Below are 25425 nucleotides of genomic sequence, written 5' to 3' on the forward strand. Positions count from 1 at the left end.
TCTTCTCAGCTATTATACAATGCGAGTGACAACCACTGACACCATCCAGAGGGTAATGGGGAGTACAAGGCAATGAAGTTGCATCACTCATGGAAGCTGGTGCTCTCCAAACATGGAAGCACAATAGTAACTGGTGACGAGGACATCACTGATATGTTGGAGATGGACATTACATTGACAATATGGCTCACTGTTGCAATGTTGTAGCTTGGTCAGGGAGGGGGCATCATATATTATTTTGATCCTAGTGATTAGTTCTCCTTGAAAAATGTATTAATTTGGGTGGTGAACATCATCGATACGGGTTACCCAGTCGTAACCCCTCCTCTGTAAATAGCAATGGAGGGAGCTGCTGCAAATAGTTTATTTGGTGTCCTGTTAGCTAAACCATACATTACATAATTACCCATTTATTTGAAAGGGTGTCATGTAATATCCCAATTTTCCAACACAGGCCATTGCAGCTTTCATCTGGTTGGAATCAGCTGATCGTCTGTAGGTCCTCATTTAAGGGGTCCATAAAGGTCAGCGCTTTTAAAAGGGAACTATCATCAGAAAATTAAATCAGGTTTTTGTGTTACATGTACGTGCTTTGTTTTTTTTTTTTTATATTACAATCTTGATTTAAAAAAAAACATAAGTAATAAATTATCTTGTAATTTTCACACTGGCCACTGGGGCATTTTTAGACTCATACTTCTTGTCCTTTTAGGAAGCGTTTTCAGCAGTCTCAGTATCATCAGAGGCAGGATTACAATGACAGGTAACATATCTATACAGCTGATAACAGAGGATCAACCGATCACAATACGTGACGTCGCAGCTCCTCTTCCCTTCACAATGAACTTTGTACACCTTCATTAGATGCTTCATTACAAAGAATAGGGATGGGATCCGACCATGTACATGTAATTTTTTAATTTTTGAAATTTTTTAATTTTGCTAAATTTCTATTCTTTATTTTTAATACAGATTGTAATATGTAAAAATATTGTCAAAAAAGATACATTAAACACAAAAACCTGATTTAAACAACAGATTATTTCTGATGATAGCTTCTCTTTAAGAGCACGCTGGAGCTAAGAAGCTTCAGCGTTACAGTCAAATGATAACATGTGTCATATGCATAGCTATTTTCCTAGCGATGCCGAATGATGGGCAGCCAACAGTGAAATCCCCCACCCTGTCACAGATATGCGCAAATAAAGAGAAAACATCTGCTGCTCAGTTTTCGGAAAAATAGCAGAACACAAAAGGACCTCATGCAATGGAACTAATGTAGAATAAAAGTGCTGGCCATGGTACACAAGTTTAAATAACCGCAAAATAGTTTTTTCATTGTCAGTTAAAGGGATTTTTTTATTTTATATAAATGGGAGCTAAATGAAAACAGATATCTGCTAAGTTGGTAATATAGTCTTTGTTAATAGGTGGTCCTCGGGGGTAAGGCATTATATACACGTCCAGGCACGATTACAACACAGCTCTTATATCATATAGTTTATAATCGATAATCTTATACATTGCTAGTCATTTGACTCTACAACAGAAGATTGTCATGCTTCTGGATTCGAACCCTTGATTCTGTGGTCGGCGTCTCTTTCCGCTGAGCCACAACAGATACACCATTTCTTTAGTTATTTTAGTTCTGTTATCTTTGTTTCTGTCGGTTTTGGTTAACAGGTGTTTTTAATTTGCTCTATTTGTCTGTCCAATCACCTTTTGGGTGCAGCTTTAAATACCTTCCCCTTTTGGTGTTTCCTGCTGATGATAAGACTTTGTTGGATTTATTCACGTTGCTGTACTTAATGTTGGTGGCAGTTGCTTTGTGTGTGATTCCTTTATTCCTTAGGGAACTGGTAGGCCACGGCACCACTATCAGTATTTGGTCAGTATTTTTTCTCAGGGGTGGGAGCCAAAACCAGGTGAGGAACAGTCAGAGAAAATATATAATAGAAACAAGTCACCAATTCTGCATTTATCACCCACTCCTGGTTTTGGCTCCCACTCCTGAGAAAAAATACTGACCGAATACTGACCAAATACTGATAGAGGGGCCGTGGACATACTCTAACTATCCTAGTTGCTGCTAAGGACATTCAGGGTAAGCCGGCGTTGAGTGGGGGTGACATTACTTTATCTTGGGGTGCACACCTCCACGGTCAGGCAGGGACAGACCATGGTCAGAGAAGGGTTTTTACTAGTCTGAACATCAGGTTCAGGTATTAGTCTTCCTGGCTTGTAAGCAACCTGTGTGAATGTGCTTTAGCAGTCATAACAAAAATACTGGGGAAGAAAAGGATCAAGCACTTTGAGTTCAACCTCCCCAATCCCTTTCTTCTCACTGAAGACAAGCCGCCATCACAGATGTCTGGCGGCAGCTTATTCTTCTCTTCCCACACAGAAAACATGCATGCTCAATTTAGCAAAGAGTGCATGTGTATGGAGGAGTAAGGAAAGATAGAATGAGCATAAGTACAAGACAACCCCTCAAACATTTAGACTGAGGCTACATGTCAACTTTGCCGTTCAGCCAAAAATCATTATATACCGTTACTACCCTGCAGCATAATGCCAATGAATGGGGTCACCTTGCAACCTGCAGTGTAATGACACAAGCAAGGCACACAAAAAATCTGATTTTGATTTTTTTTACGTGTTTGTCACAGTCACAGTACATTAAAGGTTGCAACACATCCTCAATCACTTGTATTCTGCTGAGATGTAGCGGCGGTGTGCAATGATCTTCTGCTGCGTGACCTGTTGCAGCCAAAGTCACCACATTGCCCCGGCCTAAACATGAAATGTACTTGCCCCGGGGAGTGCTTGCTTTGGTTTATTAGGGCACGTGTATGATCAGTGATTGGATCAACTGTATATCTGAATTGTCCTCCACAAGTCATAGATCCTAAACCCTTCTACGCTTCATCAGAGGCTCAGGTTGCTGCTTGTCCTTTCCACTATACTTTATACTGCAGATTGATGGCTGTATAATTGCAAATTCTCACCAGGATTTTTTTTGGTACAACAGGTCTAAACTATAAGTAACTAAACCAACAGTAAGAATAGAGCCCGATCACTACAAATATTACAGGAAGGGGAGGCCTGGTGATAAACTTTAACACTTAGCCATGGACATACTTAGAATGCATACACTGGATATTAGGACTGGCGCATTGTAAGACATTTTCCACATTTAATGATTTTCTGCTCTCATAATTGGCTGAGTGAGCATTTCTGTCCATTTCTGGTGTTTCGAGATAGGACCCAAAAGCAAAAATCGTTGGGGACTGGAATAGAGATGTGAGGGATTGGGCTGAGCCCTTGAAATTATAATTTTTTTTCACTCTAGCCTGCACAATGTTGGTTTCTTACACCCTCACTCCTAGCACCTAGGACTCTTGCAAATGCTTTCTAGCCTGTCAAGTCTGAATATGACAAAGCTTTACCAATCCAGATGTCCTGTCAAAAAGACCTTGAGTGTTTAAGCTCAACTTTGTTTAAGCCATTAAAGTAAACCAGAACAAAACTTTAAACTTTCAGTGAAAAAGTTCGCAATTCATAACAGGCCTCCTTTTTTTTTTCAAGCGGCAACACATCAAAAAGCTGCTTAGCAATAGGAAACTTCAGATGACCTGAATGTGTCTTGCTCTAACCATGAAGCATGTGTACATTTATTCTAATAAAACACAGACATCAAGCCTTTCCTGACGGAGGAGGACGCAGCGTTCAATATGAGTATCTGCAAGGCAAATGTTGCCAGGAAATGGTATCACTCATTAAACCATTTGAATAATTCATCCATCAGCTTACACTCACTGGCCTTTTGAGCGCTCGCATCATAATTTACTGGTTGGGGAAATGTATTTCACAAGTCTTGAGGTTTTCTTAAAATCTGTTTTGAAGAAGTCCCTGCTCTGACAGTAATGACCTAGCTCCAAGTCACAAATTCTGATAAAAATAAAACGTTTACTGCCCGGAAAGAGGCAGACGAGGACAAGTGTTGTATCCTATCATAGGTCAATGTACCAGATCTAGATCCCATAACTACCCAACATAGTTTAGGGCTGCCATACGTCTTGGGGATCCACTATGAGAGGGTACAATGATGTTGGATTTATACATATTGGAGGCGTCATGACACTTAAGCTAAGTTCACAAGATGAGTTTTTTTACGCTGCGTATTTTGGAAAAAAATGTAAGTAACCTATTTTACTTAATGGGTCCAGAAAATCTGCAAACTCACCAAAAGATCATGGTGGGCATCCACTAAACAATATATACATGCTTGAAAAATATCATAAAAAAATAACCCTCCTCCACAACAGAAAAAGTATACAATTTTCCCTAAATGTAGCAATTTTCACTTATCTGTCGCAATAACAAAAGTTTGCGTAACTTTGTTTGGAAAACACAGTAATCAGACATGTAATACATGAATACATTGTTACACCATTCATTATTAAACAGACACATGCAGATAGACGTGTAAAATGGTCAGGCTGCAGATCTCCGCACTATACTATTATTACTCACCGGAGAGCAATAAACGTCCTTGTAACAAAGGAGAAAAGAGAAGGGATGAAACTGCAGTGCAGTTGTCTGGGTCACTGCGATACAATGTAAACTACAAACTTTAGGACTTCACCCTCTGTTGAATGATTCACAAAGCAGAACTCCCCCCTCCAGAGCTCACTGGCTGCCCACAGTAACTCCTCTCAGGGAGGGCACATGCATAATGTGGGAGTCAGCCTGTGTTGTGTGTCAGTCTGGTTTTACAAGTAGTGGAGCAGCGCTGGCAGATTGCAAGTACAACATGCATAGGAAACTTGCGGTTCTACATTGGTTAGGTGCATCCATATAAATGGCCCACCCTGTATATATATACATATATATATCCTTCATCTTGGTATATATGTCCCTTATCTTGGGCCCCATCCTGATATACATATCTCCCATCCTGGTATATGTCCCCCACTCTGCCTCTGCTCTTTAATGTATAGACAAAAATAAAACATTATACTCACCAGGGGCATACATAGAAGTAATGGGGACCCATACCAGAAGTATAATGCACTCTCCATGGTCCTCCGCATAGTATAATGTACCCCTCATAATCCTCAATACAGTATAATGCGGTCCCCATAGTCCTCCACATTGTATAATGCTCAGCTCATAGTCATACATGTAGTATAATGAACAGCCCATAGTCATACATGTAGTATAATGAACAGCCCATAGTCATCCATGTAGTATAATGAACAGCCCATAGTCAAACATGTAGTATAATGCTCAGCTCATAGTCATCCATGTAGTATAGTGCACAGCCCATAATCATACATGTAATATAATGCACAGTCCATAGTCCTCATGTAGTATAATGCACTCCCCATACTCATACATCTATTATAATTCACAGCCCATAGTCATCCATGTAGTGTAATTCACAGCCCATAGTCAAACATGTAATATAATGCACAGTCCATAGTCATACATGTAGTATAATGCACTCCCCATAGTCATACATCTAGAATAATGCACAGCCCATAGTCATCCATGTAGTATAATGCACTCCCCATACTCATACATCTAGTATAATGCACATTCCATAGTCAAACATGTAATATAATGCACAGTCCATAGTCATACATGTAATATAATGAACAGTCCATAGTCATACATGTAGTATAATGCACAGCCCATAGTCATACATGTAGTATAATGCACTCCCCATAGTCATACATCTAGTATAATGCACAGCCCATAGTCATACATGTAGTATAATGCACTCCCCATAGTCATACATCTAGTATAATGCACAGCCCATAGTCCTACATGTAGTATAATGCACTCCCCATAGTCATACATGTAGTATAATGCACTCCCCATAGTCATACATCTAGTATAATGCACAATCCATAGTCAAACATGTAATATAATGCACAGCCCATAGTCAAACATGTAATATAATGCACAGCCCATAGTCATACATGTAGTATAATGCACAGCCCATAGTCATACATGTAGTATAATGCACAGCCCATAGTAATACATGTAGTATAATGTACTCCCCATACTCATACATCTAGTATAATGCACAGCCCATAGTCAAACATGTAATATAATGCACAGCCCATAGTCATACATGTAGTATAATGCACAGCCCATAGTCATACATGTAGTATAATGCACTCCCCATAGTCATACATCTAGTATAATGCACAATCCATAGTCAAACATGTAATATAATGCACAGCCCATAGTCATACATGTAGTATAATTCACAGCCCATAGTCATCCATGTAGTATAATGCACAGCCCATAGTCCTCCATGTAGTATAATGCACAGCCCATAGTAATACATGTAGCATAATGTACTCCCCATACTCATACATCTAGTATAATGCACATTCCATAGTCAAACATGTAATATAATGCACAGTCCTTAGTCATACATGTAGTATAATGCACAGCCCATAGTCCTCCATGTAGTATAATGTACTCCCCATACTCATACATCTAGTATAATGCACAGCCCATAGTCAAACATGTAATATAATGCACAGCCCATAGTCATACATGTAGTATAATGCACAGCCCATAGTCATACATGTAGTATAATGCACTCCCCATAGTCATACATCTAGTATAATGCACAATCCATAGTCAAACATGTAATATAATGCACAGCCCATAGTCATACATGTAGTATAATGCACTCCCCATAGTCATACATCTAGTATAATGCACAATCCATAGTCAAACATGTAATATAATGCACAGCCCATAGTCAAACATGTAATATAATGCACAGCCCATAGTCATACATGTAGTATAATGCACAGCCCATAGTCATCCATGTAGTATAATGCACAGCCCATAAGCATTCATGTAGTATAATGCACAGCCCATAGGCATTCATGTAGTATAATACACAGCCCATAGTCATCCATGTAGTATAATGCACAGCCCATAGTCATCCATGTAGTATAATGCACAGCCCATAGTCCTCCATGTAGTATAATGCACAGCCCATAGTAATACATGTAGTATAATGTACTCCCCATACTCATACATCTAGTATAATGCACATTCCATAGTCAAACATGGAATATAATGCACAGTCCATAGTCATACATGTAATATAATGCACAGCCCATAGTCCTCCATGTAGTATAATGAACAGCTCATAGTCCTCCATGTAGTATAATGCACAGCCCATAGTAATACATGTAGCATAATGTACTCCCCATACTCATACATCTAGTATAATGCACATTCCATAGTCAAACATGTAATATAATGCACAGTCCATAGTCATACATGTAGTATAATGCACAGCCCATAGTCCTCCATGTAGTATAGTGTACTCCCCATACTCATACATCTAGTATAATGCACTCCCCATAGTCATACATGTAGTATAATGCACAGCCCATAGTCATCCATATGGTATAATGCACAGCCCATAGTCATCCATGTAGTATAATGCACTCCCCATACTCATACATGTAGTATAATGCACAGCCCATAGACATACATGCAGTAGTATGGTCACGGCACCGTGTACTCACTGATTTTAAAATATAAACCATTATACTCATCTTCCATATGCTTCCCTGCTGTGCGGCGTCTTCTTCTGAAGCCAGCTGCTGACTTCAGCATGCAGGCAACGGGAGTGCATGAAGTCACTGCCAAACGCCCCCAGTTACGTGCACACTGACGTCAGCTCCTGGCCTCTGATTGGCTGGCGGTGCACGGATCTGATGGATCTGTGCACTGCAATACACTTCAGCTGAATGTGCATGCGACGATGCACATCCAGCTGAAGTATTTGCTGGTGTCGGCTGGCCCCTCTCCCACCAGGACCAGTTGCAGTGGCGACCACTGCAACTGCGGTTATAACGCTCCTGGGCACAGGCATCCCATGCACAGCACATCACCTAGTATAGCATATTACCTAGTATAGCACTGCCATCCCATGTACAGCTCATCACCGAGTAAAGTGCATCAGATAGTATAGCACAGCTTATCATAGCCTGTATAAAAGCCGAGGCAGGGAATGCAATGCATCAACCATTTTGGGATGAATCAACTTAGCTATAGAAATAGGAAAAAAAAGCTATTTTTTTAAAATATACTATACAGATAGTATGTGTGACAACCATGAAGAATGGTTTCCATCTGTTTACCCATAGCCACATAAGTAGAGGTCACATTTACATTACTAAAGCCTCATTCAGATGTCCTGAAAACGCGGTCTGAAAGCAAACCAGAATGCACAAATCGGCCGCGAGTTGCTCAATCCAAACGCAGGAGAACTATACATGCCTTTGAGGCTGTCAAGTTCCAGTCAGAAGATCAATGGCTAGATCAATGACCATGTTTCAGGGACATCGGCTGTGTTTAAAGTACAACCCAAAGAAATGATCTGGAGTATAAGTTGCATACATGTAGGATCATGTTCACACCAACCATTAAACCGATTAAACCTAAGATAGAAACAAAATGAACATAAACCCTGCTGTAAGTAAGCAAAAAGCAATAGTGCATCTAAATAACATAGGGTACTTAGTAAACACTGTTTTTGATCAAAAAAAAGTCTGTGCCTACATTAAAAGCAACCTGTCACCAGGTTTCTCCCATAAAATATAACCAGCACCATTAGGGTCTTTTTTACAGCATACGAGAATGGTGATCATAAGAAGACAGGAGGTGCCCGATAAAGACCAAAGACACCCATCGGACCGCACTGCCCCGTTTTTAAGAATAATAAAAGCTATTTTATGGGATCTGCAGACTGCGGACAGTTTCAAGTATGTAGTAAAAATGGCCCTAATGGTGGAGGCCGTACTTCATATGGGGAAAACCTGGTGACAGGTTCCCTTTAAAGAGCTTGAAAGGGGTTGGACACAGTCTTAGGAGACCTCAGGGTGTTACACACATCTTTTCAGGGCAATTGGAGTATCTGCGATTTGCAGCACATTTAACCCCCTCACAACCTTTGACTTACCCATACGCCATGGTCGCATAGGGGTCAAGAAGTGTAGTTTCCAAAATGGGGTCACTTGTGGGGGTTTCTGTTGTTTAGGCATGTCAGAGGCTCTTCAAATATGGCATGACATCCGCAATTTATTCCAGCCAAAATTGCGCTCTAGAATTCAATTGGCTCTCCTTCCCTTCCGAGCCATGCCGTGTGCCCAAACAGTAGTTTTCCGCCACATATGGGGTATTGGCGAACTCAGGAGAAATCACGCAATAGATTTTGGGGTCCATTTTCTCCTGTTACCCTTGTGAAAAATTTGGAGCTAAAGCAACATTTTTGCAGGAAAAATATATTTTTTTTCATTTTCACGGCTCAATGTTATAAAATTCTGTGAAGCACCTATTGATTCAAGGTGCTCACCACATCTCTAGATAAGTTCCTTGAGGGGTGTAGTTTTCAAAATGGGTTCACTTGCAGGGGGTTTCCACTGTTTAGGCACATCAGGGGCTCTGCAAACATGACACGGAGTCTGCTCGCTATTACACCTAATTTTGCGTTCCAAAAGTCAAATGGTGCTCCTTCCCTTCCGAGCCCTGCCATGCGCCCAAACAGTAGTTTTCCACCAGGTATTGGGTATCAAAGTACTCAGGAGAAATTGAGTAACAAATTTTATGGTCCATTTTTTTCTGTTACCCTTCAGAAATTGAAAAATTTTGGGCTCACCTTACCTCTAGATAATTACCTTGAGAGTTGTAGTTTCCAAAGTGGGGTCACTTGTGGGGGGTTTCCACTGTTTAGGCACATCAGAGGCTCTGTGAACCTGACATGACGTCCGCTATCTATTGCAGTCAGTTTTGCACTCCAAAAGTCAAATGGCGCTCCTTCCCTTCTGAACTCTGCCGTGTGCCCGCACAGTAGTTTTGCACCATATATGGGGTATCGGTGTACTCAGGAGAAACTGCTCAACAAAGTCCATTTACTCCTGTTACCCTTTTGAAAATACAAAATTTGGGGCTAAAGCAATATTTTTATGGGAAAAAGTAACATTTTTTTTTTCCTTCGACATTGCTTTAATTCCGGTGATGCCCTCAACTGATTACTAAACTTCTTAAATGTGGTTTTGAGAACTTTGAGAGGTGTAGTTTTTTAAATGGTGCCACTTTGGGGTCTTTTCTGTCACATAGGACCCTCAAAATCACTTCAAATGGAATGTGGTCCCTAAAAAAATGACTTTTGTAAATGTTGTTGTAAAATTGTGAAATTGCTGATAAACTTTTAAAATTTCTAACTTCCTAACAAAAAAAAATATGTTTCAAAACTGATGCTGATGTAAAGTAGACTTGGTAAATTTTCTAAATTTTCAAATTCTTTGTAAAATTTTTAGATTTCTTCACAAATAAATGCAAATCATAATCAACCAAAATTTACTACTAACATGAATTTCAACTTGTCATGAAAAAACAGAATCACTAGGATACGTTGAAGTGTTCCAGCCTTATAACCTCTTAAAGAGACACTGGTCAGAATTGAAAAAAAATGGTCAGGTCAGAAAAGTGAAAACAGGCCTGGGGGGGGGGTTAATAGCTGAAAATCAAATTATTTTAGAAAAAGTCATCCAGAGCTGGCTGATTCGAATTTGGAAAGCTTCCATCATCTCTATTAGACAGTTAAAACAATATAGTTCTGGAGCTAAATTGATAGACAGATTTAGATCACTAGTTTAACCCTGTTCATTCTAGTTAATATAGTCTATAATTGATCATTTAGATGATATTTGGGAATTTATTCTTTTTAAATGCCAATCTCTTTGCTTTTTTATTCTTGTGGATATTAGAAATGAGTGTAATAATAGGCTCTGAACTTGAAATAGTTATGTTAAATTTGACTTTTGGAAGAAAAGATGAGTAACATAATGATGAGAGTAACATTTATATGTTGGACTTTTAATTTAATGAAAAACTTGGACAAAGCTGCGGGCTAACCAGTATACAGAATAATGGGCCCCACACTGTCCTCCATACAAAATAATGAGTCTCACATAGTCCTCCAAACAGTATAATGGTCCCACATAGTCCTCCATACAGAATTATGACCCCACATAGTCTTCCATACAGGATAATGGGCCCCACATAGTCCTCCATACCGTATAATGGGCCCCACATAGTCCTCCATACAGTATAATGGCCCCACATAGTCCTCCATACAGTATAATGGCCCCACATAGTCCTCCATACAGAATAATGGGCCCCACATTGTTCTCCATACAGAATAATGGGCCCCACATAGTCCTCCATACAGAATAATGGGCCCCACATAGTCCTCCATACAGAATAATGGGCCCCACATAGTCCTCCATACAGTATAATGGGCCTCACATAGTCCTCCATACAGAATAATGGGCCCACATAGTCCTCCATACAGTATAATGTACCCACATAGGGGTAGTGGTTCTGGTGTCACGGGCCAAATATAATCACCCTGCGGGCCAGAGTTGAAACACGTAAGTCCTAGAGGATATGTGGATTGTAGTTTATCCAGATTTTACAGGAGTCTCTGAAATAGGAGATACTTTCCAATTTTCTTGAAGAAACGTTTCTGGAAGCCTCCACTGGGGTGCTTATTGCACATGTATTTATATTGATCTCATTGACTACAATGAGAGCTCATAAATATGTATATAATGAGCCCACTCAAGGAGTATAGAAGCAGAACTTTTATTTTACTCCATGATGGGCAACAGCCAGAACATGTATTTCAGTAAAATTCAAAACATAGCGAGGCAAGTTTACTAAAATCGTCGTAACTTTTAGATGGTAGAAGCTGAGACTAGACAGTATTAAAATGCCACAAATTTATCAAAGTTGCTCTTGCTGTGTGATAAATTTGGTGCAACTTCAGACTGTCTAGTCTAAGATAACACCAGACAGGTAGCTGCTAACAGAGGCAACTACCTACCTGTTCTTCTTGGCGACGGTCAGATCCTGCCGGACATTCAGCTGCTTCACGTCAACGGAGCCACTCTTCTTCTTTCAGGCTGCTCTGTTAATGGGGTGTGACTGCTGATGTCATACTGATTGACAGCTGGCTCCCTGCAGTTAGACAGCGGGGAGCCGGCTGTCAGTTAGCATAACGTTGTCAGTCTGGGCACGTCAACAGAGCGGAGCAGATGAGAAGCCGCTCCTCTGTTGACATGATGTCAGCGAAAGCTGCTTAGTCGCCGGCAGGAGCAGTCTGGGCCGGCAGGGATCGGCAATGGGCACAGCAGGCAACTACCTGTCTGTTAGTGTAAAAGAAATATATAGTCTAGATAACCCCTTTAAATGTGATGCAAGCTGCATGTGACAGTGTTTTGGACCAAATTAAATGAGAATTCTGGTGCCTCTATTTTGGTAATCCGCCACTGTGGTATTATCACTGCACCAGGAAAATGGTTATCAAGTTCAGTCATTAAGCAAGTAGTTCATTTGAATTGATGACTTTCCTTACAGCTTCTAAAAACTCTTACGACAAAACACAAAGCTCAGAATGGCTCTATCAAACAATTGTATGATTTTGATGATGTTCCATTGGTGTCATGTGTGAATTTTTGGGGGAGGATTTGAGGAAAACAGCACATCTACAAATCTCATTAAAACATTTTACTTCTTTATTGATTTTCTATAAGAAATAAGAAAAAAATTAAAATCCACTTGACATGGTCTGAAAATTTACTGACGCTTTTCTAGAGTCTCAGCACTACATAATAAGGTCGCTGAAATGCCAGAAACGCATCAGAGAATTTTCACACCATGTCATGTGGATTTGAATCTGTTTTCTATTTCTTATGGATAATTAATAAAGAAGTAATCCTTTTTTTTAATGAGATGTGTGGTGGATGTGCCGTTTTATTCCAATTCTGAAAAAAAATTTACCAAGTCGGAAGTCCACAACAGGAGTGGATATGGAAAGATGTGTGAAAATACAGACATGGTAAGCTCATATATGACTTTCTGTTATGTGTGAATACTTTTGTTCCTCTCTCCAAAATTGGCATAAATGTGCTGGAAACAATCAACCCAGCTGGCCAGTCCGATCATTGTGTTCTGCTATTAATAATAATAATAATAATAATAATTTTTATTTTTATATTGGTCCGATTTATATGGCCGTCTGACTACGCCCAAAAAAAGTTTCCCTAGTGAAGTCTATTAGTACCCCTACACAAATTAATACCCCTTATATTGTCTCCATGCAGTATACCTCCATAATGTCTCTCTACACAATATTATGCACCAAAGATGCTCCACACACATTTATGCTCCCACAGTGCTCCCCACAGCATAATGGCCCCAAAGTGCCTCCCATACACACCATGAAGCCCTCACAGTCACTCCCCCACACAATAATGCCCCCACAGTCTACCGCCACTTACAGTATGATGCCCCACAGTACCCCCTTTTACCACCAATATTGTCCTTCTCCACTCCACCAATATATTAAACTGTATCTGTATTCTAAAAACGCATATATAGTTGCAAGCAGAACACAGCGCCGACCTCTCAGGACATCTCCCGATATCTGGAGAATCTGTGATGGATGGGAGACATGCTATCTGTTATTAGATAGGATAGAACAGGTGCGTGAAAATCAGACATGTGAATGGGACCTATGGCACTGTTTATGGGGTCACTGTCTGCTTTGGGGTTCATTCGTGCACTTTCTGTATGGGCAATGTTTAAGGAGGCCCTATATACAGTACAGGGGTTTATCGAGTCATTTTGCAGCCTGCGGTGAGGTGGTTGTTTTCATTCTCCCCAATTTCAGATGTAAAATAGCTGTCATGAATTGTCAAGATGGCGCCCCTCTACGGCCCGAGAAGTTACCTCCTCGCCTCATGAATAGTGTTGAGCATTCCGATACTGAAATATTGGGTATCGGCCAATATTCGCAGTATCGGAATTCCGATACTTAATTCCGATACTTTTAGAATATTGTATACCGGAATCGGAAGTTCCCATAATGCAATGAAACAGTTTCATTTTATTCAGCCAATGAGGATCCTAAGAAGTGTGGGCACATCCTGTTAGGCATGTAGGCATGTTAACTAATGGCATGGCTGTGATTGGCTGCTGAAATGATGTCATGACGCACTATAAAAGCCGCCGCCGCCATTTTGAGCTCACTCTGCTGTGAATTCAGTTAGGGATAGGACCGTGTTCTTCTGAGGGACAGTTTTAGCTACCTATTTGCTCTATTCTGCTTTACCCAAGCTACTTTATAAATCGCTGTTCCTTGCAGCGCTAGTGCACAGTTCTCTGTGCTGTTCACCGCTGTCTGCAAGGTCTGTGTGTGTGAGTGCAGCTCACCCTGTAGTGTGTGCTTCAGCCACGTCTGGTTATAGTGCACTCAGTGTGTGTCACTGCCTCATACATTGTCCTTTTTTGCTAATTGATAATTTTTCCTGATTCTCCTATTAGTGTGGTGGTTCCATCCGTATTCAGCTAAATTGGTTCCAAACACACTATATAGGAGTAGATAGAGAATTTTTTTTTGTCTTGCAGCGCTAGTGCACAGTGCTCTGCATCTGCACTGTTCACGCCTGTCTGCAAGGTCTGTGTATGTGAGTGCAGCTCACGCTGTAGTGTGTGCTTCAGCCACGTCTGGTTGTAGTGCGCTCAGCGTGCATCACTGCCTCATACATTGTCCTTTTTTGCTAATTGATAATTTTTCCTGATTTCTCCTATTAGTGTGGTGGTTCCATCCGTATTCAGCTAAATTGGTTCCAAACACACTATATAGGAGTAGATAGAGAATTTTTTTTTGTCTTGCAGCGCTAGTGCACAGTGCTCTGCATCTGTACTGTTCACCGCTGTCTGCAAGGTCTCTGTGTGTGAGTGCAGCTCACGCTGTAGTGTGTGCTTCAGCCACGTCTGGTTGTAGTGCGCTTAGCGTGCGTCACTGCCTCATACATTGTCCTTTTTTGCTAATTAATAATTTTTCCTGATTTCTCCTATTAGTGTGGTGGTTCCATCCGTATTCAGCTACATTGGTTCCAAACACACTATATAGGAGTAGTTAGAGGAGCCTTTCTGCAGCATTGTGCCCTGCAGCCCCAGCCAGATTAGTATTAGCCTATTTTTTGTAGCCTCATCTATTACATTGTAGGTTACCTTCCTGCATTGTAATAGCTACAAAAAGTTTGTGATACTATCGGTATTACATCTTTGGGCACATCCAGTGTCTTTTTGTGACAAAAAAAACCTAAATAAAGTTCACCAAACACTCCACTTTACAGTTGTGTAGGCCAAATTAGCTCATATTAAAGTCTAGTCCACACTTTATAAAATTAGTGTTTCTTATACCTGTTAGCAGCTGTTCAGGAATAAGCAGACTAAGCCCTTAGTACTTTTCTGCCTATCTTTATCAGTCTACCAAGATGAAGAAGGCAGGGAGTAAGGCATGTGGTCGTGGTCGTGGGCATGGAGTTTCTTCAGGGAGAGGACGTGAGGATTCTGTGCCTGCAGGGAGAGGACGTGGGGATTCTGTGCCTGCTGCGGGCACCAGTGGCTCAGCATCCCCCAGTTTTACCAGGGAACAGTCCTTTATGCGCAGCTTTGTAGGAGCTAGCCGTACCCCACTGCTGCGGGAGGAACAAATTGAAGCTGTTGTCGGATGGATGGCAGCTAACGTATCTGTGTCACCCTGGCCTGGAAGCCACAAGTGTAATAAAGCTGTGTCTGAGAGCAAGGGGGAGGTTCTCTAGTCAGGGGAACATTAGCATGCAGTACCTCCTGTCTCAGACCAGTATGGAGAGCAGGCTGACCCTATAAAAGCTGGTACTGGGGGCAGGGTTAGGGAGAACTGGATGACCTGTCTCAGTACTGAGACTTGTCCCGGAGCAGAGCAGGGACAGAAAGTTGTATTGCACCTAAGAGGAAGTGTGGCAGGAGGAGAGCCACAAGCCAGAGACAAGAGGCGAAGTGAGCCTGTCTTAGCAGATAAAGGACTTAATTTACCAGACTTTGGTGTCTGAGGCTGGGAGGATTCCACATCCCACAGCAGATAACCAGTCCGCAGGGGACTGTATGTGCCTTGGCCTAAGAAACCTGGAGGCTCTGCCACAACAGAAGGGACCAGTAAAGCCGTACCAGGCCGGGAGCAGAAAGGAACCCACGTCGCAGGCCATACAGGCGAGAGTACACGGAAAGCTTGGAAACGTGGGCTGTTACCCTATAAGGAGGAGATAGCCAGAAGGAGCACAGAAAGCACGGTAGGCATACACCCTCACCCTGACCAGGGCCAATTTCCCCATTGCTCTCAGACATCCAGGTCCCCTCCTAGCCGGGACTGTTTATGGGTCAGATTACCTGTTTGAGTAAAGGCCCTGGACTGCAACCTGTTGTCTGTGTGCTCCTTCGCGCCTCCAGCACTACCGGTACTGGGACTCTCACCACCATCACTCCCACCATCCATTATACTGCCCTGGGGCCGCACTCTTCCCGTGGGGAGTCACACTACCCTAGCTGCACACCTCATCAGCCCCAGCGGTCTGCATGCAGCGGCGGTTCCTAATAACCGCAATGAACGGGTGGCGTAGTCGGACATAATCATCAGCGCATAACGGACTACCACTGGCCTGACCACCCTGAGCCACGGAACCGGGTTGCCACTACTACTCCCATCGTTCCCCTACTGCCCGGATCCGAGTGCCCAACGGCCCAGGGGGCGAGTCAGCTTTGGCGTAGTCGGCAGGATTGCAACCAACCCGCCACAAACGGGTATTGCGTGCCTGAAAAAGACTTTGCACTTACCTGAAAAGAGGTTTCCCGCCGTCCGGAGCCGTTTCCCGCCATTTCCAGCCGTCTCCCGCCATCTTCCATCGGTTCCCGCCATCTTCAGCCGTTTTCCCGCCATCGGACGCCATCTTCAGGATGCCGCGCGGGAATAAGATGGGCGTGGACGTCCAAACCGCGCGAGAACCGAAGCTCCGCCCCACGCACCGACGCTGCGCAAGGTCCTGGAAGGGAGAGAGAGCGACGCTGACGTCACCAGGACGCGACGCAAGGTCCTCGTCCAGAGCAGCAGCAGCGGAGCCGCGGCCTACAGCAGAGGATCGTCGGAAGGTAGGCCACGCTTAACTAGGGGGGAGGAACATGTCGGATACAGAGGCGCCCACTACCACCAACGCAGCTGCAGCAGCGGTGATGCCATTTTCCCTGCCCTACATCCCTGGAGCGGCCTGGCTGCCCAAGTACTCAGGGGAGCCCCATGCCCTAACTGACTTTAAGGAAAGGCTGTACAGTTTGTTCCAAGTCTACCCCCTGACAGAGGAACAGAAGGTCAGCATATTAACAGGGCAGTTAACTGGTGCAGCCCAAAGGGAGGTAAAATCATGGCCCACTGAGGAGAAAAGGACCGTGAAGGGTATTCTGGCCCGGCTGCGGGGTACCTTTGACACACGTACCTCCGCTGAAATTAAAATGAGGTTCTATGGATGTAAGCAGCGGGCACAGGACAGCATCAGAGACTATGCCCTAAATTTGCAGGAAGCCTTGAGGGCCATCCAATAAGCTGACCCTGGCAGCGTGCAGGAAACGGATAAGCTACTAACAGAACAGTTTATAGAAGGTCTGCTGTCTAGCGCCCACAGGACCCAGCTGCGCCTCATGCTCTTTCAGAACCCTGATCTGACCTTTGCCCAATTCAAGGACAGGACCATAAGGGTGCTCCGTGAATTCGGAACAAGTGGCGCTATAAACCCCCGGCGCCCTGCTCTCACCTACCACCAGGAGGCGGCGCCCTCCTTTATGGACTCCGTGGGGGCTGATGCACAGGCCCTGATCCAAGCCCCGTCGAAAGATCTGCACCACCAAGTCCAGGAGCTGACCAGGAGCGTCGCGGCGTTGACCAGGACCGTCCAGGTGTTACAAGTGGACCCGTCAAGACCCATCGAGCTGGCTTCAAGTCCGGAGGATGTCCCGTGGCGTCGACAGAGGAGGATCCCGTCGTTCCGAGGGAGGCCCACAGACCGCTACGCAGAGGATGGACAGCCCATTTGCCGCCGATGCAACCAGCCCAGACACATTTCCAGGTACTGTAATTTAAACGGGTCCAACCTGGGGCAGAGGGCCAACCCCCAGGCATAAGATCACCAGGCCCTTACAATTGGCGTAATAAGTACGTTGCGGGGCGCCCGGTTTTACCCGTGGTGCTGGACGGTGTCCCCATGAGCGCCTTGCTGGATACTGGGTCGCAAGTAACCACTATCCCTTATGTACTTTTTAAGCAGTATTGGACTGATGCTGATATCACACGGTATCCAGACAGTAACTTGAGCATCATCGCCAGTAATGGCTTACCCGTGCTGCAGATGGGGTTCAAGGAGATGACCATTAAGATTGGTAAAGTTGAACTGCCGGCACAGGGAGTAATTATTGTGGACATTGACCATCGTGAAAGTCACCCTAAAATAACTGTGGGTACTAATGTGATTGAAAATTGTCTTTCAGAGGTAATTGTAATTCTACAACAGGTGGCGGTGAATGCTAGTTCCAGCCAACAGAGAGTCCTCAACAAGGAGATAAAAGCCCTGATGAGACGGCAGCAGGTAGAACTGTCTGGTGGTGAGATGGGTAGCGTAAGACTGAGCGACCCATTCCCCATTTCCATGCCTCCCAAAAGTGAAATGATGATCTGGTGTCGGACTGCAATCAGGTTGAGAGGTAGAGACTACCAAGCCATGGTAGAACCCGTGTACTCAGACAGCAGGCCCACTATTTTGACAGCCCGGGGGGTGGTTGATGTCCGTCATGGGAGGGTGCCCGTCAACATTGGGGAGAGGGAAGTACACTTACCCAGGTACGCTACACTCGCCAAACTGTTTGTTGTCGAACACAAAGCTATCAGGGCCGTGGAACCCTTGCCTCCATCTCCACAGGCGGAGAGTAATGGCTCCCAGAAACAAAAGGAGGACTGGTGCCAGAAACTCTATGTGGGTGCTGACTCCACTCCCCTGCACCAAAAACAAGGAGTCTACCGAGTGGTACAGGAGTACGAGAGAGTCTTTAGTAAGCACCCGCTAGACTTCGGCAGAGTAAAGGGGATAGAACACCACATCCCCACAGGGAGCCACCCACCGATAAAAGAAAGACACAGACCTGTACCCCCTGCACATTATCAGAACGCAAAGGGCATGCTAAAAGAAGTGAAAGAAGCTGGGGTCATTATAGATAGCTGTAGCCTCTGGGCAGCCCCCTTGGTTCTGGTGAAAAAGAAGGACGGCACCATGAGAATGTGCGTAGACTATAGACAAATCAACCGTATCACCCATAAAGACGCATACCCGCTGCCTAGAATAGAGGAGTCTTTAGCCGCACTAAAATCAGCTAACTTCTTTTCTACTTTGGACCTTACTAGCGGGTACTGGCAGGTTCCTGTGGCAGAGGCTGACAAGGAGAAGACCGCCTTCACCACCCCGATGGGACAGAGCGAGTTCAACTGTATGCCTTTCGGGCTCTGCAACGCACCAGGGACCTTCCAGCGGCTGATGGAATGCTGTCTAGGGCACCGAAACTTCGAGACGGTCCTCCTTTACCTGGACGACGTGATCGTCTATTCGAAAACCTACGAGGACCATCTAAAGCACCTGGCCGAGGTGTTCGAAGCCCTGGCAGGCTATGGCCTGAAGGTGAAACCATCGAAGTGTCACCTGCTGAAACCAAAGGTCCAGTACCTAGGGCACGTGGTAAGCGCGGAAGGAGTGGCCCCCGACCCTGACAAGGTCACGGCAATCAAGAGCTGGCCAAGCCCCTCTAACATCAAAGAGGTGAGACAGTTTCTCTGATTGGTAGGCTACTACCGAAGGTTCATCCCCGGGTTCACTAGGATGGCAGCTCCTATGCAGGACCTCCTAATCGGACAGTCTATGTCCAGGAGCCAAAAGCCGTCCTTCAAGTGGGATAAACCGGAAGAGGAGTCCTTCCGCCAGTTAAAGATGGCCCTCACAGGGGATGAGATCCTGGCCTACCCTGATTATGGTCAGCCTTTTATTCTCCACACGGACGCCAGTAATGTGGGACTGGGAGCAGTACTGTCCCAAAACCAACAGGGCAGAGAAAGGGTGATCGCGTACGCCAGCCGGAAGCTGAGGCCCACCGAGAGGAACCCGGAGAATTACAGCTCCTTCAAGCTAGAATTCTTGGCGGTGGTGTGGGCCATGACAGAACGCTTCAAGCATTACCTGGCCTCCGCAAAGTTCACCGTGTACACGGACAACAACCCGTTGACACACCTGGACAATGCAAGACTGGGTGCCCTAGAACAGCGGTGGATGGCCCGTCTCTCCAACTATGACTTCGTGATCAAGTACCGGGCCGGCAAAACCAATGTCAACGCTGACGCCCTATCGAGGATGCCTCACTTACCTGAAGGTGACGAAGACCCAGAAGAGCTGGAGGAGGTAGAACTCCCCGCGTTTCACCGGTATGGAGCCGCTCAATACTCCCACCGCGTGAAGGAGGAGGATCTAACAACCGTGATGATCAATCCCCTACCTCAACACGGCTGGGCTGAGACCCAAGATAGTGACCCTGCCATCCGCCTTGTGAAAGATCTGCTGACCCAGGAGGACGCCCGCATGGATCCGGATGCTCCAGAGGAAGCCAAGCAGCTGTGGAAGGAGAAGAGCAAGCTGTTCCTCTACGAAGGCAAGCTGTGCAGAAGGATTGTCTACCACCGCATGCACGAGCTGACTTGGCAAGTCGTGGTCCCAAGGTGGGATGCAGCTATGGTCCTGGGGGCTTACCATGACAGAGCGGGGCACTTCGGTTGGAAGAAACTGGAGTTCCTGCTAAGAGGACGGTTCTTTTGGGTCGGCATGAGAGGGGCTGTAGAAAAGTGGTGCAGAGACTGTGGCCCTTGTCACCTAAGGAGGAAGGACCGTGCCAGCCAGAAGACACCCTTGAGGCCCATCATCACCACACAGCCTCTTGAGCTGGTAGCTCTGGACCACGTCAAATTGGCTCATCTATGCCCTGACAATCGTGGACCACTATTCCCGTTTTTCTAGTGGTGGTCCCGGTAAAGGACTTGACAGCCCAAACAGCGGCCAGAGCCTTCCAGCAATACTTCTGCCGTCCACACGGGTATCCGGAACAGGTCCTGACAGACCAGGGTCCAGCGTTCGAGGCTGAAATCTTCCAAGAGTTCTGCAACCTCTATGGCTGTAAGAAGATTGGGACAACGCCTTGCCATCCACAAACCAACGGGATGTGTGAGAAAATGAACAATATAGTCATTGATCTCCTGAAGACGTTGCCCCTGGAGGAACTCAGCCTGTGGCCAGAAAAACTGCCGGACCTGATAGACTTATACCATCATATCCCGGTGAATGCTACCAACTGCACCCCGGCTTACCTGATGCGAGCCAGACCAGGTAAGCTGGCCGTAGACCTGGAGATGGGAGTCCTGACGCCTGAGGACACCTCCCCGGATGCGGACTGGGATACGGAAAGGCAACTGCAGTACAAGAAGGTACAGGAAAGTGTGGAGAAGAGCCTGGCCCAGGTGAGAGAGAGACAAGAAAAACTCTTCAACCAACACGCCCCTGCTGGTCCCCTAGAACCTGGTGAGCAGGTCCTGAAGCGGAAGAGAAGGCTACATAAGTTGGTCGACCAGTGGGAAAGGGAACCCTACACCGTACTGCAGTCTGATCACGACAACCCAAAGGTGTGCGTGATCACCAAGGACGGAGGAGAAACCACTAGTACCGTCTCCAGAGACCACCTAAAAAGGTGCCCCTAGCAACTCCGTAGTGCAGAAGAGGATCAAAGTGACCTTGAACCCGCAGAGGACAAGGAAGAAATGATCAGCACCGTTCTTGGAGAGTTTCCTCAGTCCTGGACTCGAATAACCGATGCCATAGTGGTACCCGTCCTGCATTTCCTGCAACCGACTGCGCAACAACCTGCACCAGAGCCGGAAGGTGAAGAGGAGCAAGCAGTTCCAGAGGCAGAAGATCCTGTACCAGCAGCCAAGGAGAGTCAACCCTCTGCTGACAGTGAGCCTGCCATGCCTGCGGTAGGCCAAAGGACCCACAGACAGCTGCCTGCCCTACCTGTACACCCAGCTGGTAGCTGTACCCCTAACGCTAGTGGGGAAAGCCAAGTCGGTCCACCACCAGACAGTGGGTTAAGGAGATTAACCAGGAGCACAAAGGGGCAGATACCCACTCGCTGGAAAATATAGAGCACGCTAAAATTGTAAATAACCCTGTTGCCAAATGTTGAAATGTTTGCCAAGTTACCTGCGTGATTATTAATAGCGTGTTTCAGTTTCTTGCAGTTACCGTAAGGACTCAAAGGTTATGGACTTTTTATAACCGGGACCTTGTATGGACTGCGTTCGGAGAATAACCAAGGAATGAACTAAGACTGTGAAGGACTTGGGGTAGGACAGACCCCCACCTGGTTAAGGCTCCCCGTTGTATTGGTGATAAGGACACCCGGTCACAGACCACACTGTGACCTTAAGAACTCAATCTGTGCGTCACTTTCCTGATAATGTTTTATAGTCATGCATATTGTCTTTGTTTACTATTTAGTCCCGGGGTACTAAATTTTACTAGGGGGGAATGTGTCACCCTGGCCTGGATGCCACAAGTGTAATAAAGCTGTGTCTGAGAGCAAGGGGGAGGTTCTCTAGTCAGGGGAACATTAGCATGCAGTATCTCCTGTCTCAGGCCAGTAGGGGGAGCAGGCTGCCCCTATAAAAGCTGGTACTGGGGGCAGGGTTAGGGAGAACTGGATGACCTGTCTCAGTACTGAGACTTGTCCCGGAGCAGAGCAGGGACAGAAAGTTGTATTGCACCTAAGAGGAAGTGTGGCAGGAGGAGAGCCACAAGCCAAGAGGCGAAGTGAGCCTGTCTTAGCAGATAAAGGACTTAATTTACCAGACTTTGGTGTCTGAGACTGGGAGGATTCCACATCCCACAGCAGATAACCAGTCCGCAGGGGACTGTATGTTCCTTGGCCTAAGAAACCTGGAGGCTCTGCCACAACAGAAGGGACCAGTAAAGCCGTACCAGGCCGGGAGCAGAAAGGAACCCACGTCGCAGGCTATACAGGCGAGAGTACACGGAAAACTCGGAAACGTGGGCTGTTACCCTATAAGGAGGAGATAGCCAGAAGGAGCACAGAAAGCACGGTAGGCCTACACCCTCACCCTGACCAGGGCCAATTTCCCCATTGCTCTCAGACATCCAGGTCCCCTCCTAGCCAGGACTGTTTATGGGTCAGTTTACCTGTTTTAGTAAAGGCCCTGGACTGCAACCTGTTGTCTGTGTGCTCATTCGCGCCTCCAGCACTACCGGTACTGGGACTCTCACCACCATCACTCCCACCATCCATTATACTGCCCTGGGGCCGCACTCTTCCCGTGGGGAGTCACACTACCCTAGCTGCACATCTCATCAGCCCCAGCGGTCTGCATGCAGCAGCGGTTCCTAATAACTGCAATCCACGGGTGGCATAGTCAGACATAATCATCAGCGCATAACGGACTACCACTGGCCTGACCACCCTGAGCCACGGAACCGGGTTGCCACTACTACTCCCATCGTTCCCCTACTGCCCAGATCCGAGTGCCCCACGGCCCAGGGGTCGAGTCACATCGACTTCAATTAGTTCCAGATCCTCTCAGGTCCTGAGCACTGAAGAGCACCCATCTGTCTCTTCACCACCTGCCAAATTGCCCAGGCAGTCAGAGAGCCCTGGACAGGAGCCATCTCTACTTCTGTTCTCTGAATCTCTTGGCTTGGAAAGAGGGGGCCAGCCAAGCAGAATTCTAGAATTTGAAGAAGAGGTAGTATGCAGTGATGCGCAACCGTTTTGTCTCTCTGAATCTGAAGAGGCGAGTGGGCCAGTGCCTATGGTCAGCAGCACACCTCAGTACGCATCTGATGATGAGACTCAGGTGCCACTTTCTGGTGCGTACTGTGCTGTCGAGACTACCCAGGAGAAGCAGTGGTTTGAAGAGGGTGGTGTAGATGATGAGGTCCTTGACCCATCATGGCGTGAGGGACAGGATGGTGGTGGGAGCAGCTCTGAGGAAGAGATTCCCCGAACGGCACAAAAAGGAGGGAGAGGGAGGCAGCAGACTTGGTTGCCTGTAGCCTCCACTTCGGCACCCATTAGGAGCATGGCTCTTCCAAAATCCAAAGCGGGCGCTCCCAAGACTTGCAGTGCCTGGTCCTTTTTTGACACAGTTGCAGATGACATTTGCTTTGTCAAATGCAAGCTGTGTAATCAGAAGGTGAAAAGAGGGAAAAGTGTCAACAACCTCAAGACTACAAATATGTGGAAACATGTGCGGACCAAGCACGTGGTGGAGTTACAAAAACACACTGAAGACCTAGGCCAACCTACAGCGCCACCTACCACCTCTTCAGCTCGTGTTGTAGCCTCTACCTCCAGCTCACACACAGCTGGTTCGGCTTCCTCACAGGATCTCCATGGAAGAACCTTTGGCACTGTTGTACAGAGACACAGTGTAATTCCACCCACAGCACCATTTTCCCTGTCATCCTCACACTCCCAGGCCAGTCTACAGCCATCGTTAGCACAGGCATGGGAGAAAAGGCGCCCATACTCGGCAAACCACCCCCCGAGCACAGGCTCTGAATGCTGGCATTGCTAAACTACTGGCCCTTGAAATGCTATCATTCAGGCTGGTGGAGACTGACACCTTCCGTAACTTTATGGCATTGGCAGTCCCACAATACAACGTGCCCAGCCGCTTTTATTTCAGCAGGGAAGCCGTCCCTGCCCTGCAACAGCATGTGGAGGCAAAAATTAAACATGCGCTACAAAACGCCATCAGTAGCAAGGTCCACCTGACCACCGATGCGTGGACCAGTAAGCATGGACAGGGACGATACCTTTCCCTCACTGCCCATTGGGTAAATGTTGTGGAGCCAGGTACAGATCTTGAGAGTGGCGCTGTGCGTGTTCTGCCAACTCCAAGGATTGCAATAAACCAGTCTGTACACATTGACTTCTCCTCATACTCCAGTTCCTCTGAATCAGCGCTGCAGGAGCCGTCACGGTCTACCTCCACATCGACCCGTGAACGGTTACCTGTTATGATGACCGATATGAGCACAGCCATGGCCAAGCGTCAACAGGCCGTATTAAAATTAATTTCTTTGGGGAATCGAAGCCACACAGCGCAGGAGCTCTGGAATGCCATCAAGCAGCAGAGCGACGTGTGGTTTGTGCCAGCGAATCTCCAGCCAGGCATGGTAGTGTGTGACAATGGCCGAAATCTGGTGGCAGCTCTGGGCCTAGGCAACCTCACTCACATCCCATGTCTGGCACATGTGCTCAACTTGGTCGTGCAGAGTTTTTTGAGGGACTATCCGGATCTTGATGCACTGCTTCACAAGGTCCGCATTGAGTGCGCTC

The 25425-nt window shown here is 45.8% G+C and overlaps 1 protein-coding gene across 3 annotated transcripts in view; it reads right to left on the reverse strand.

Annotated features, from left to right (window-relative positions):
- Positions 1 to 7623, reverse strand: part of CD37 (CD37 molecule) — a 139590-nt gene extending 131967 nt beyond the window's left edge. Inside the window, exon 1 of one of the 3 annotated variants that reach the window (XM_073656377.1) lies at positions 7575 to 7623. The gene's annotated coding sequence lies outside the window, so the exon portion shown is untranslated. Of the gene's footprint in view, positions 1 to 4536; positions 4692 to 7574 lie in introns of those variants that run through there. The other 2 variants (XM_073656375.1, XM_073656376.1) reach the window with 2 other exon arrangements.
- Positions 7624 to 25425: the final 17802 nt, after the last annotated feature.

This window comes from Phyllobates terribilis, unplaced genomic scaffold (assembly GCF_046119375.1).
Source record: "Phyllobates terribilis strain yellow unplaced genomic scaffold, ASM4611937v1 Scaffold_12__6_contigs__length_324123572, whole genome shotgun sequence".
Classification (NCBI taxonomy): domain Eukaryota; kingdom Metazoa; phylum Chordata; class Amphibia; order Anura; family Dendrobatidae; genus Phyllobates; species Phyllobates terribilis.